This window comes from Penaeus monodon, chromosome 12 (assembly GCF_015228065.2).
Source record: "Penaeus monodon isolate SGIC_2016 chromosome 12, NSTDA_Pmon_1, whole genome shotgun sequence".
Taxonomy (NCBI): domain Eukaryota; kingdom Metazoa; phylum Arthropoda; class Malacostraca; order Decapoda; family Penaeidae; genus Penaeus; species Penaeus monodon.
Window position 1 is genome coordinate 9594385 of NC_051397.1, and position 7500 is coordinate 9601884.

The following is a 7500-nucleotide window of genomic DNA, read 5'->3' on the forward strand; positions in this document are numbered from 1 at the left end:
AAACAAAACAATAACGGAAAGAGAAAACCGCAAAGAAAAGAAAGGGAAGAGAAGAGAAAACGGAATAATTGGGGAAAAATAAAGCGGAAAGAGGAAAAGCGGGGGGCAATCGGGGATAAGAGGGGGAGAGAGAGAAGAGAGAGAGAGAGAGGAGAGAGTGAGAGAGAGAAAAGAGAGAGAGAGAGAGAGAGAGAGGTTGGGGGAGAGGCAAAACCAGAGAGAGAGAGAGAGAGAGAGAGAGAGAGAGATAACAAAACCATACGCAAATCAATTTTCAACAAAAAAAAAAACTCCCCCCTCCCTCCCCCCCCCCAAAAAAAAGGAAGATCTTCGTTACCGTTTCCATTGGCACCTGTAACGCCGAATGAAAATGGAAATCATATTAACCGCGAAAATATTATTTTAACCGAGCAGGAGGAGGGGGGGGAGGGGGAGAAAATTGGAATGTATCTGAGTTGTGACATATCTGGCAATCTGCTCATTTTCTGCCGGAATTCGTAATTATCTTTTCATTGTAACTGTTCAGTCTCCCCCCCCCCCCACACACACACACTCCCTTTCTCCCATCTCTTTCCCCCCTTCAAACGCTCTCCTCTCTCTCTCTATTTCTGTGTCTCTTTCTCTCTCTCTCTCTTACTGTCTCTGTCTCTCTCTCTCTCTCTTAGACTGTCTCTTTCACTCTTTCTGTCTCTCTCTCTCTCTGACTGTCTCTTTCACTCTTTCTGTCTCTCTCTCTCCCTCTCTGACTGTCTCTTTCTCTCTTTCTCCTCTCTCTCTTCTCTTCTTCTTCTATTTCGTCTCTCTATGCTCTCTTCTATCTATTTCATGCTGTATCTCTGTCTCGTATTTCTTCTTGTTATTGTATTCTTTTGCATGAGAAATCTTTGTATTCTGTATCATCAATATCTTTTTTGTATTTCTTTCCTTCATCCTATTCTTCTATATATCTTTAGTGTCCTTGTCTTTTTTTTATTTATCACTTCATTTATTCTCTCTTCGTTTGATTTTTAGTAACCTATCTCCTTCACTCTCCATCTATTGGCACCTTTCTCATTCCTCTTCGTTAATGAATCTTCGTCACGATTTCCCTTTGCACTCTCGTATTGTCACCTGATTATGCTCGTTGGGATCCTCTTAGCCTGTGATCCCTTGATGTGATCTCCTGATAACATATTTCAATTGCTTATTTAATTATCAGTATTTGGTTTCCTTCTTTAGATAGGTATTGTTTGATTCATTTATCTAAGGTATTGGTTTTTTATCATACTATTTTTCATGTATGATATTCAGCCGTTTTTCTTATTTTTTGTCTTCATATATTTTTCCATATGATATATGAAGTGTGTGGATCACTTCTTCTTATTATTTTTTATTTGACATTAGGAGATGGGATCACCCTCACCTCAGCACAGGTAGTGGGATCACCCTCACCTCAGCACAGGTAGTGGGATCACCCTCACCTCAGCACAGGTAGTGGGATCACCCTCACCTCAGCACAGGTAGTGGGATCACCCTCACCTCAGCACAGGTAGTGGGATCACCCTCACCTCAGCACAGGTAGTGGGATCACCCTCACCTCAGCACAGGTAGTGGGATCACCCTCACCTCAGCACAGGTAGTGGGATCACCCTCACCTCAGCACAGGTAGTGGGATCATCCTCACCTCAGCACAGGTAGTGGGATCATCCTCACTCAGCACAGGTAGTGGGATCACCCTCACCTCAGCACAGGTAGTGGGATCACCCTCACCTCAGCACAGGTAGTGGGATCACCCTCACCTCAACACAGGTAGTGGGATCACCCTCACCTCACCACAGGTAGTGGGATTCTTCACCCGTACACCTCCTCAGACAAGGTCAGTGGGATTACCCTCACCTCAGCACAGGTAGTGGGATCACCCTCACCTCAACACAGGTAGTGGGATCACCCTCACCCTCAACACAGGTAATGGGATCACCCTCACCCTCAGCACAGGTAGTGGGATCACTCTCACCTCAACACAAGTAGTGGGATCACCATCCCCCTAGCACAGGTAATGGGATCACCAACACCCTAGCACAGGTAGTGGGATCACCAAAACCCTTAGAAAAGATAGCGGTGTCAGCCTCGCTCTAGCACAGGTAGTGGGGTCACCTGAAAGACAACCAGACAAAACCACGATCACACGTACTAAGTAATGGGGCAACATAACAAGTGTTTTCATAAATTTCACAAACCATACTTACCCGGTACTCCTGGTGCATCTGCTGTCAGGTGCGGGTGCCAGCAATAACAGCAGGAGCAGCAGAACTCGTTCCCAGCAGGACGGAGAGGGGGTGGGGGGTGAGGAGTGGGGGGGGTGGCGGACCCGACCGCTAACTCGCCTCTGAAGTTGCTATAAATTATCAACTTTTGAATTTCAGGACCTGTAATGTTTTGCGCGAAAGTCGACGGGCTACCCGGGTTGTCCTTTTGTGCTGCGCTTGGCTACCTTCTCTTGTTGTTGTTTTATTATTATTATTATTAGTATTAGTATTATTGTTTTTTGTTTGTTTGTTTCAGGGGAATGCTTGTTCGGCTAATCTTGGTCTTGTATCGATTTTTTTTTTCCGTTCTTTCTTTCTTTCTTCCTGTCTGTTTGTTTGTCTGTCTGTTCGACTGCCTGTCTGTCTGTCTGTCTCTCCTCTCTCTCTCTCCTTCCCGCCCTCCCCCCCCTCTCTCTCCCTTGCTCCTCTCCCCCCCCTCTCTGTCTTTCTCCCCTCCCCCTCCTCTCTCTCTCTCTCTCTCTCTCTCTCTCTCTCTCTCTCTCTCTCTCTCTCTCTCTCTCTCTCTCTCTCTCTCTCTCTCTCTTTCTCTCTCTCTCTCTCTCTCCTTAAGATTATTAGCTTTCGGATCGAAAGAAGGAATCATGATTAGACTGACTGACAGTTTAAATGGCTAACTGCAACAACTGATTAATTGGTAAATCACTGTTTCCTTTCGGATTACCTATCAGTCGTTGCACGCCATGTAATTAAATTAACATTGTATATCCTAGTACAGTATCGTTAATTAGGAGAAAGTTGTCATCCGCACTGCATGAGAGCAGCTCGATGATTGGTCGGTCGTTGTTCAAATCGACCAATCAGCGCGAGCGTTGGATCGGGCAATGACAGCGGCAGAAAGTGACTCGGCAATTACGCCAAATTTCCTAACGACAAAACCCTTAAAATATAGACATTCCTCTCTCCCTTACATCGGCGGAGGCATGTAGTGCTATCCCTCCTCCCTTCTCCTTCTCGCCGGCGATAAAAAAAAAAAATGTACAAACCTATGAAAAAAAAAAGGTTGCTCGACCGCCATTCGCAAGCGATACATAAATGCTAAGGCTGACTGATTCATTACGGAGCTCAATTGTAGAAAGGTGGAGCTCGACACCGTAGGCTAGTGACGCGCCGGCCAAGAGCATTCCTCCGGGGCTCCTCTCGAGCTCCGGGCGGGACAGGGCGCTCGCTCGAGGAATCCTGATGGAGAAACGGCCCTGGGACCTTGGATTCTGTTTGAAGGATGCTGATGTTTCAGAAGTCTGAGAAGACAGAGACTCGGGAGCTTAATTGATGTTTAGAGATAAGTGAAGTTTGGAATTGAAAGTGAAATAATGATGTTTCGGAAGTAACTGACTCGGAAGCTTAATGAAGTTGACGTTTAGAAATCAGTGAAGTTTGGAATTAAAAGTATAATGATGCTGATGCTTAGAAACAAATGAATTTGGAACTGAAGGTATAAAATGATGCTGGTATCTGGAAACGAACGAAATTTGGAATTAAAAGTATAATGATATCTGGAAACATGAGGGAGAGGCTTGGATGCATAATGGTGTTGATATTCGATACACAGAGAAATGCAGATTTGGAAAATTGTTAAAAGGTAAATATTTGCAAGTGTGTTCAAGTGAAAACTCAGACATATGTTGAGGCAGAAACTTGGAAACACATTAAGGCTGATATTCAAAGCAACTTTGGTGAACGATGTTTTCACAGTGGAACCATTTGTGGCTGGTGAAAAAAAAAACATGTGTTGTGTCTATGTATTACAGAATATGGTGGACTAAGGCGATGCTTCTGTAAAGGAAATGTGTTATTTTGTTAATCAATGTGATATGATGTACAAACGTAACGTCTCTTATATACGTTTTATATGGTACGGTGTAAGTAGTTATGGAATGGATCAATAGAGAATAGCGGAGCATTAATAAAGGAAAATGATAATGTTGAAAAAAAAGATATATATATATATGGAGAGAGAGAGAGAGAGAGAGAGAGAGAGAGAGAGAGGAGAGAGAGAGAGAGAGAGAGAGAGAGAGAGAGAGAGAGAGAGTGAAACAGACAGGGAGACAGAAGACGAGAAGGAAAAAGAGCAAGAAAGAAAGAAAATGAAAGAGTAATCTAAAAGACGAAAAACAAAGGCAAACAACAACAGAAAAAAACAAAGAAAATAAAACAAAAACGAGAAAAAATTCCAAGCCAGAAAAAAAAAAACCCATTCACCATAAATTGCGAATCATCATCCCCACCATAATATCATCCCCGTGACCGGAAGCGAAAGTAAATAAATCAACTGTGACGGTGTAGTGCCGCCTCTATAGTAAACATGCCTAATGATTTATCCCTCTATCGACTTTCCTACATTTGCGATCGAATCCTGCGGCTGAGAAAGAGAAAACGTGGTGATTTGTGGTGATTGTGTTGTGATGACTGTTGTTGTGGGTGTGTTGATTGTTTAATGATGAGTGTTTTAATTGTGTTATGATTATTGGGTTGTGATGCGTGCTTGTGGTGACGTGTTGTGTGATGACTGTGTTATTGTCTTGTGATGAGTATTTTGAATGTGTTATGATTATTGGGTTTTGACTGTGCTGCTATTCTGATAATTGTGCTGTGGTGATTGTGTCGAGTGCCACGTTATGATGATGCCTTGTGATGATTGCTATGATGACTATATTGTGGTGACTGGTGGTCCAGTGTTCATCGGATTTGTCTGCCTGTTCATCTGAATGGCTTTCTTATAATGGTCGTGATGATGATGGTGATAGTGAGGGTGACAATGTTAACGGTGATGACAGTGGTTTTAATAGTATTAATGATAGTGAGGATAACATCATCAAAACCCTCCTTCTCATCATCATCACCATCATCATTATCCTCCTCCTCCTCCTCCTCATCATCATCATCATCACCATCATCATTATCCTCCTCCTCTCCTCATCATCATCATCATCATCATCATCACCATCATCATTATCCTCCTCCTCCTCCTCCTCCTCATCATCATCATCATCAGTGAATATTGTAATGAATATTGCTACTTCATTATTATTATTATTATTATTGTTGTTGTTGTTGTTATTATTATTACTAATATTATTATTCCCATTATCATTGTTATTGTTATTGTCACCATCATCATTATTATTATTATTACTATAATTATGATCATTATCATTGTTATTATTATTATCATTTATCATCATTGTTGTTGTTTGTATAATTATCATTACTACTATTGTTATTGTTATCATTATCTTTATTCCACTGCCTTTGTTATCATTATTATCATCGTTATCATAACATTATTATTTTCGTTACAGTTATTGTTATTATTGTTGTATTTTTCAGCTTTATCATTATTATTATAACCATCGATAGTATTATCAGTATCAATGTTGTTATCATTATCATTAATATTTGTATTAATAATTTGTAATTTGTAATAATAATAATAATATTATTATTATTATCATTGTTGATACCATCATCATTATTATTATTACTACTACTACTACTGCTATTATTATTATTTTGGTCATTATTATTATTATCATTATTACTTATATTTGTTATCGTAATTATAAACTCTTCTTACTGTTATAATTATCATATCCCCAGTATTAGTAAGTATCACTATCACTATTATTATTGTTATTGTGATTTTCGTCATCTTCATAAATAAAATCATACACACATTTTAATACTGTTATTGCTGTTCTTTTCGTATTTGTTATTCTGATCATTACTCTTATTATCATCATCGTTGTTACATTTATATGCGATATACTATTTTATTACAATCTACATGAGATTTTTTTTTTTTGTGTCAGCTTCACCATAGGCCAAACAAAATAAAATCACAATCAACCTAAGAAACATCACAACCAACCCTAACAATCATCACAAACAACCCTAATTATCATCACAAATAACCCTAACAATCATGACAAATAACCTTAACAACCCTAACCACATAAACAACCATAACACAAACAACCCTAACAACCATCACAAACAACCCTAACAACCACAAACAATCCTAACAATCACAAACAACTCTTAACAATCGTCATGACAAGCAGCACGAAGTACTTGCACAGCATAGGCCATTAGCCCCGCCCTTAATTACCGCGCAAGAAACACTTCACTCAGCCCGAAGTCGGAGATAAGTGGATAAGTGTGCTCGAGTATTGCGTCATTGGCGTTGACCGTAATTAAGGACACACCTGAGTGGCCTCTATTAGGTCTTTCAGCACTTGGGGACAAATGACCTGGTTTGGGTTATTTATATTTCGGGGTGGTGGGGAGGGGGATGGGGGTAGGAGAATGGGGTGTAGAGGAAGTGGGTTCTAGATTATTGACTTATATATATATATATTTTTTTTTCTAATGAATGTATTTTCTCTCTCTCTCTTTTCTGTGTAAGCTTAGTGTTTTTAATATCTAGTCTTAAGAGGTTAAGTTTGTTTTTGAATGTGAGTGCGTTGTAGACTGTGGTTTCATTTTTTTGTTCGATGGTATATGGTTACACAAAGACACACATATTTATTTATTTGTTTATTTATGTACATTTACAAATATATGTCTTTATATGTAAGTATATATACATGTAAACATACACACCCACATACATACATATATGTGTGTGTATATACATCCATACACACATACATATATATATATATATATATATATATATATATATATATATACATACATACATACACACACACACATACATACATACATACATACATACATACATACATACATACATACATACATACATACATACATACATAAATACATACACACACTCACACATAAGTGCATACACATATTCGAGTGTGTTTGTGCTTATGTGCGCACATATTCACATTCATAAAAATATATAATGCATGCCTAGAATATACAGTACATACTTTACGTGCATATATACATACAACCATGTATATATTGCAAAAATACACAGTGCATCCATCCATCCACCCACCCACCCACCCACTCACCCACCCACCCACCCACCCATCCATCCATCCACCCACCCACCCACCCACCTATCCATTCACCCACCCACCCACCCATCCATCCATCCATCCACCCACCCACCCATCCATCAACCCAACCACCTACCAACCCATCCACATATAAAGGCACGCATATATTTATCAACAAGCGTACAAACCTAAAATTGAAATGATACACAACCTCAAAA